Genomic DNA, 5,840 nt, shown 5'->3' with positions numbered 1-5,840 from the left:
ACGACACAGAGGGAAAGCAAACCGGGAGCTTATTTTTTATTCACATGACCGGAGATATGGGTCCCTGTGTGGCTGCAGCAGGTCCCCGGAGACCTCCGGGGAAATTAGACATGTGAGGTTAAAGACCAAAGTCAAAATAAAAAATGTGAAATGGGACAAAATATGTCTTTAATCACTGAGTCCATCCCCACTGACTCCCACTAGTGTCACGCCCACTTTGGTACTGACCTGTGTGGTTCCTTATTTAGGGTCCTTGGACCACCAGGAGTCCCTGGGAAGTTCTCAGTCATTATTTTACATTTTGATATCTATTTAAATTACGTATATTTAAAAATATATTATAATTATTTATTTTAATCAGAATCTGCATTTTATTTAGCCTTTATATGCACAAAGAGTGAAACTCTTTCTCTTGGTGTGTGTGTGTGTGTGTGTTGAGACTATAGAAGTGCAGAACAAACAAAAAACAATATTTATTTATCTTTTATTTAGTCAGGAAGGTCCCATTGAGATACAATAGATCTTCTCCCAAGGCGTCCTAGTCAAGATGGCGGCAGGATCATCATCATCAGTTTCAAATAAAAATAATTAACTATGTTACACAGTAAAACACATACAATATGGGCTATGTCAAATTATTTCAGGCACATACATGAAGGGTTCCCTGGTATTCTGTCTTGTAAGGGAACCTTGGTATGGAGAAAATGAGAACTTCTAGTATAGACTATAAGGTGTGAACACACTGTTGCTGCCCCCATCCTTCAGTTTAAATGCAGGTTTTATTTTTTGGTGTTATTCTGCAGAATCTTGTTGCTTTCAAAGGCATCATTTGTGATCCATAATACAACACTGGGGCCCCTTATTCCTCCCAACGTGAGTGACCAGTCTTTTAAAACAGAGTGTTGTTTGTCAGCTAACCTGGAAATTAGCATCGCCCTGGTTCGCTCAATAAAAAGCTAATAGTTTCCCACTGGATTTTGGATTATTACAGAAAAAACGCCCTGTGGATAACAAAAGTTTTAGATGCATGTCTGTTTAGCAAGATAATCTTCACAAATTAACACTTATGATTTTTAAAGTGTAAATGCAATGGACAGAAGTAAAAAGCTAACATCAGGCTGTAAAGGAGCTACTCTATAGTTGCATGACTTAAACGGTGGTGATGCAACGAGGCTGTAAAGCTGTGTTCAGTGTGATGACATTCTGTAGTCTCACTTAGCCACTTGTTAGCAACCACCTTTTGTAAGACATGTAAAGGCTTCAAAATTCCCAAGTGGGGTATTTACTGAGGAATTTTATGTCGTAGAATTAAACGCGAAGTCTCTTAAGCTTGTGTTAATCACAGACGTTATTTCGGACATCTAACTGAAAACCTATTCAAAAAAACACCACTGACTTCAAGACACGGGAATTGGGAGCGCTAACTTAAGCGCTAAACTTAACATGCTGACTCACTGGAGGGTTTAAGCACTCATTCCCGCAACACTCTATTGAGGCATACAAGACAGCTATGATCTTATTAAGCTTATGACCTTATGAATTATGACCTTTTCAGAAACAAATTATGCCCTCTATGCAACACAAACTCTTCAGGTTTGTACACTGTAAATATACATGAGTATGGGATCGGACAAATTGCAGATTGTGCCGATGAGTAACACATCTACTTGTGGTGTCTCGAACAGAAGGGGAATATTAGTCTGGCAAATTTATATATAAAAACTGACATAAAACAAGGTCTGTTGCCAACCAGACTATAAAATCTCCAACTTTAAATTAACAAGTTTTTTTTTTCTGGCAAGCAAACTCACTCCCTTTATCAGTCACATTATGGTTGGTATGTTCTGGGTACAAATGGACCAAAGACAACATAAAATCATACCAAAGTTTCCCAGTACAACAGACCAGTCAGAAAATAGAATATAACAAGTGTTTATTCAACAAATAAGCTTACAGTTTGATGCAAAAGCTTAAATATTGCAAAAACCCTTGTTCAGTAAACACTGCTGTTTCTTCACTGAAGGTTTGTTTTGTTGGCTCGAGGGCATTGGTTTTCAGCCAGTGACATCATTTGAATAAGTCACCTGAAAGAGACAGATGCAGATCAGACTACAGCAGTGTGTGTGACAGACAAACAATATGATCCACTGTAGCCTCAGATAAAAGTTAGAATCAGGAGCTCAGAGCTCTCATACGAGGTGTCAGAAAATATTTGGTATGTCATCATTGGCTGTACTGTTAATATGCAACACGTACACACAGGCTTACCGTTAAAACAAACTAGATCACCAGTCGTTGGTCACCAGCAGGATCATGTAGTTACTTCTTCATGTGTCGAGTCATGGATCAACCTGTGAAATAGCTCAGTTTTAATTCACACAAAGACACAATCATCATGTGCACATACATCTGTAGGAGCCTCAGGAAAAAGCTAGAATCAGGAGCTGGAATTCAACTCTCATAGTAGGTGTCAGAAAAGTTAATTGATTTTGTCATCACAGGCTTCAAGTGATTCAAATGCCAACATGTTGCAGGGACTCACCAGCTGTGACGCCCGGTGAGGTCCTGGTTAATAACAGCCTCTGTCTCAGGAGCATCTGAAACACAGCGGCCTCAGACCTTTGTCCAGAAAGCTCTGAAGTGTTTAGTCTTCTCAAACATACCTGTAACAATTGGAGGAATAGTGTTAGTGAAAAGTGACAATGTTGGGGTGATGATTAATATACTAATAATGGAGCCTCAGGTTAAAGCTAGAATCAGGAGCTGGAGTTCAGCTCTCATAGTAGGTGTCAGAAAAGTAGTTTGATTTTGTCATCACAGGCTAAAACTGATTTTTAAAAAAGCATCAAGACGGCAAGGACTCACCAGCTCTTGAACCCAGCATGGCCCTGGGTGTTTAGCATCCCTCAGTCTGCCATTCTCGCCTGTACCAGCTTCAACTAAAAGGCAAAGGAAAACAAATTTCAAAAAGCCCTATAGATATATTATATATGCTTTAGAAATCAATAGAGTCTCTGATTAGAGTTAAAATTAGGAGCTGCCATTCATCTCTCTTAAGAGGTCTAAAAAGGGTTTGTGGCATTACTGGCTGTGGTGAGCTGGGTTCTGTCACATCTATTTTCACCTTTAACTTATAAATTAAGTGTGGAGGTCATGAGGAAGCGTTACACATTCAGGCATACCAGTCCTTGAAATCCCTTTGTTTATTCACATTGCAGTTTATGATGCAGATTAACTCACATTTGCGCTTTCCAATGAGGAAGCTCTGAAAGTCAAATCCATCTTCAGTTTCCTCATCTCAACCTTTGGTCAACGACCCCAGCATGCCTCCATGTGGCTTCATGGAAAGAGGAAGGGAGAGCAAGGCTCATGAATAAATTCCAGCTGCACCAGTTGTAATGTTATCCTAACCATTTCATTATTTTAATGTCCATGCAATTAGCTTAATTATTAGATTATTTAGAAATAAAACATTTTCAGGAGACAAAATGTGAGGGAGTAAGAGATTACTATGGTCAGTACTCAGCAGCACATTCTTATGCAACAGAAAAATAAACTTAGGGCTGGAAATATAAATAGCAATCTTGCAAATACTCGCTGTGTAGATCAATGTACTATTAAAATTTGATTCCTTATTTTAAAAGATAATATTTTACAGTTTTATGAGGTGTAAACACCACGTGGCCGCTCTGGCCCTTGCAGAACATCCACATGTTCCTGTTCAGACCAACGTGTAACGTTAGCATGTAAAGTCCCCTGCACGTTAACGACACAGTACTCACCGGTTTGACTGGTTTAGCCTTCTTCCCGACAAACTGGCCCGCTCGAGTCATCTCTGCAGTGGTTGGGTAAAGTTTGGTAAAAACGCCGAAAAGAGGTAAAGAGAGTTAGTCTCTCCTGTCGTGCTGCTTGTGGAGAACTGATGCGCCAGAGGAGGTGACCCTTTACGGCTTCCGTCCAACTGAAAACGGAAGTACCGCCCCTTTTTTGGCTAGCTAGTTAGCTGCAAAGCTAACGGCTAGCCAGCTACGTTCGTCGGACTTTCTGAAAAGCGGAGAAAAAGTTATGGGATTTTATGACCTTATTTTTCTTATTTATCTGGCCCTCATTTTTGTACAGGATGCTATTATCTGAACAACTAGTCAGATAAAAGATAAAACAACGATGATTTTGTTGCAATTGAACAACATCTCCCATGAGTCTTAGACGCAGAAGCTAGGTTAAAGCTTCCTGGGAGTTGTAGTTTTTTATTAATGCTAAAGAACTAGTGGTCTATTTTCTAATAGTGGTTTATTTTGGTTAGACAAAGGACATGGTAATTTTTTAAAAACCATTACAACAATAGGTACCAAATTTGCCTAGAAAGTGAACAGAAAATTCTAGTATAATTTTTCAACATTTTTAGAAAACCTATTAAAACATTTAACTGTCTCAAGAAACTAGGAACATGATCATTTATCTGAAATAATTTTGATATTCTGAAACCTAATATGCAACTGCAGTAAGATCCAGTGTGGTTATACCTCATTTTATCACATTTGCTGAGTTATGTGCTGATAAATGCACAGAGCCCTTTTACATATTGTCTATGTAGGCCTATAGCTACACTCATTGTCAACAAGTAGGCCACCTCAAAATCAAATTTAAAACCCTCCAATTAGAGTCAGCCTTCACATCAAGGTGGGTCTTTTTAATAGTGTTATGAGGGGTGAAACAACAGTGTTTGTACATTGTAGACTTGCCTTTTTTGTACACATTTCATGAAATATCTGAACTTACAGTACCAGAGTTGTGACAAAGATAGCTGACTGGAGGCAGGATATTTGAATTTAAATTGTAATTTGTAATGTTATTTCTTGTAGGTGTAAACTGTCAAGCCGGGCGCTGTGAAATATTGTTACAAGTCTGCTGGATATTCAGTATTATGATGATACTCTCCACACCCAAAGTGCTCTATTGTTGCACAAGAGACTAAAACTAGAGAACAGAGAATACAATTTATGAAAAAACTGTGGGTGTGAATGCTGCATACTGAATAGCTGACATTATCATTCATATATTTTTTTATAATAAATATATTAATTTATTATATATAATATTGTGAGAGAATTGGACAACCTGCTGCCCTGATCACATTTTTGACACAACACACACAAATTTTACACACTGTTCATCAGCGAGACAAATTATGTTTTTGACTGGAAATCTTAAACATGGAAGTTGAGCCTCAGCTCTATCTCTGTGAGGTTAAATGTCTTTATTCCCTGGATATGATTCATCTTTTCAATAATATTCATACTAACCAGACCCATCCATTCTTTCTAGTGTTCTTATTACTTCAACTGATTCTTGCACATTTAATCCAGCATTGCAGTGTAGCATCAGCTTTTCAAAACCTTAAAGAAATTCCGCACGTCTCCCTCAATATTTGAAACGTGCATTTGTCCCCCTTAATATAAACATAAAAGTAGCAAAGCACGTTTGTTCTGACAAAAGTAAAGACATTTACACCATAAACTGTGCCAGAAAATGTGCAAATTGGTAATTAAATTCACCATAATGCAGGAAATTAAGTGTTTCACGCTCAACATTTTTTTGGTGGAGGACCTCAGTGTTGAAACAAAACCTACGCTCTTGCTGGAGTGAAAAGTCCTCGTGTCATCTCACCTACCCAAAACCCAGAAATATTGGCAAGACCCCACTGTCAGCTGACTAAGTCCCTGAAATCGACGTTACAACTTTGTAGCTTTGGGGCAGGCCCAGCCTCACTAAAGCTACTGTGACTGAATGGGAAAATGTGAAGGCAAAGAGTGTTATTCATATAAAACTGGGCCTGCATG

General features: G+C 38.5%; 1 long non-coding RNA gene and 3 other non-coding genes across 4 annotated transcripts; all 4 read right to left on the bottom strand.

The window, feature by feature from the left end:
- Positions 1-1,916: 1,916 nt before the first annotated feature.
- On the bottom strand, positions 1,917-3,921 carry LOC125885741 (uncharacterized). The gene is made up of 6 exons (XR_007448931.1): positions 3,783-3,921; positions 3,241-3,337; positions 2,866-2,939; positions 2,543-2,663; positions 2,269-2,351; positions 1,917-2,084 (listed from the first exon to the last, which is right to left on the bottom strand). It is a non-coding gene; the product is annotated as an uncharacterized LOC125885741 (long non-coding RNA).
- Positions 2,151-2,232, bottom strand: LOC125886672 (small nucleolar RNA SNORD60). The gene has a single exon (XR_007449082.1). It is a non-coding gene; the product is annotated as a small nucleolar RNA SNORD60 (small nucleolar RNA).
- On the bottom strand, positions 2,416-2,504 carry LOC125886676 (small nucleolar RNA SNORD60). The gene has a single exon (XR_007449085.1). It is a non-coding gene; the product is annotated as a small nucleolar RNA SNORD60 (small nucleolar RNA).
- On the bottom strand, positions 2,735-2,823 carry LOC125886673 (small nucleolar RNA SNORD60). The gene has a single exon (XR_007449083.1). It is a non-coding gene; the product is annotated as a small nucleolar RNA SNORD60 (small nucleolar RNA).
- Positions 3,922-5,840: the final 1,919 nt, after the last annotated feature.

The sequence above is a fragment of the Epinephelus fuscoguttatus genome, linkage group LG3, assembly GCF_011397635.1.
Source record: "Epinephelus fuscoguttatus linkage group LG3, E.fuscoguttatus.final_Chr_v1".
In the NCBI taxonomy this organism is placed as follows: domain Eukaryota; kingdom Metazoa; phylum Chordata; class Actinopteri; order Perciformes; family Serranidae; genus Epinephelus; species Epinephelus fuscoguttatus.
This window is presented reverse-complemented; position numbering and strand designations above follow the sequence as displayed.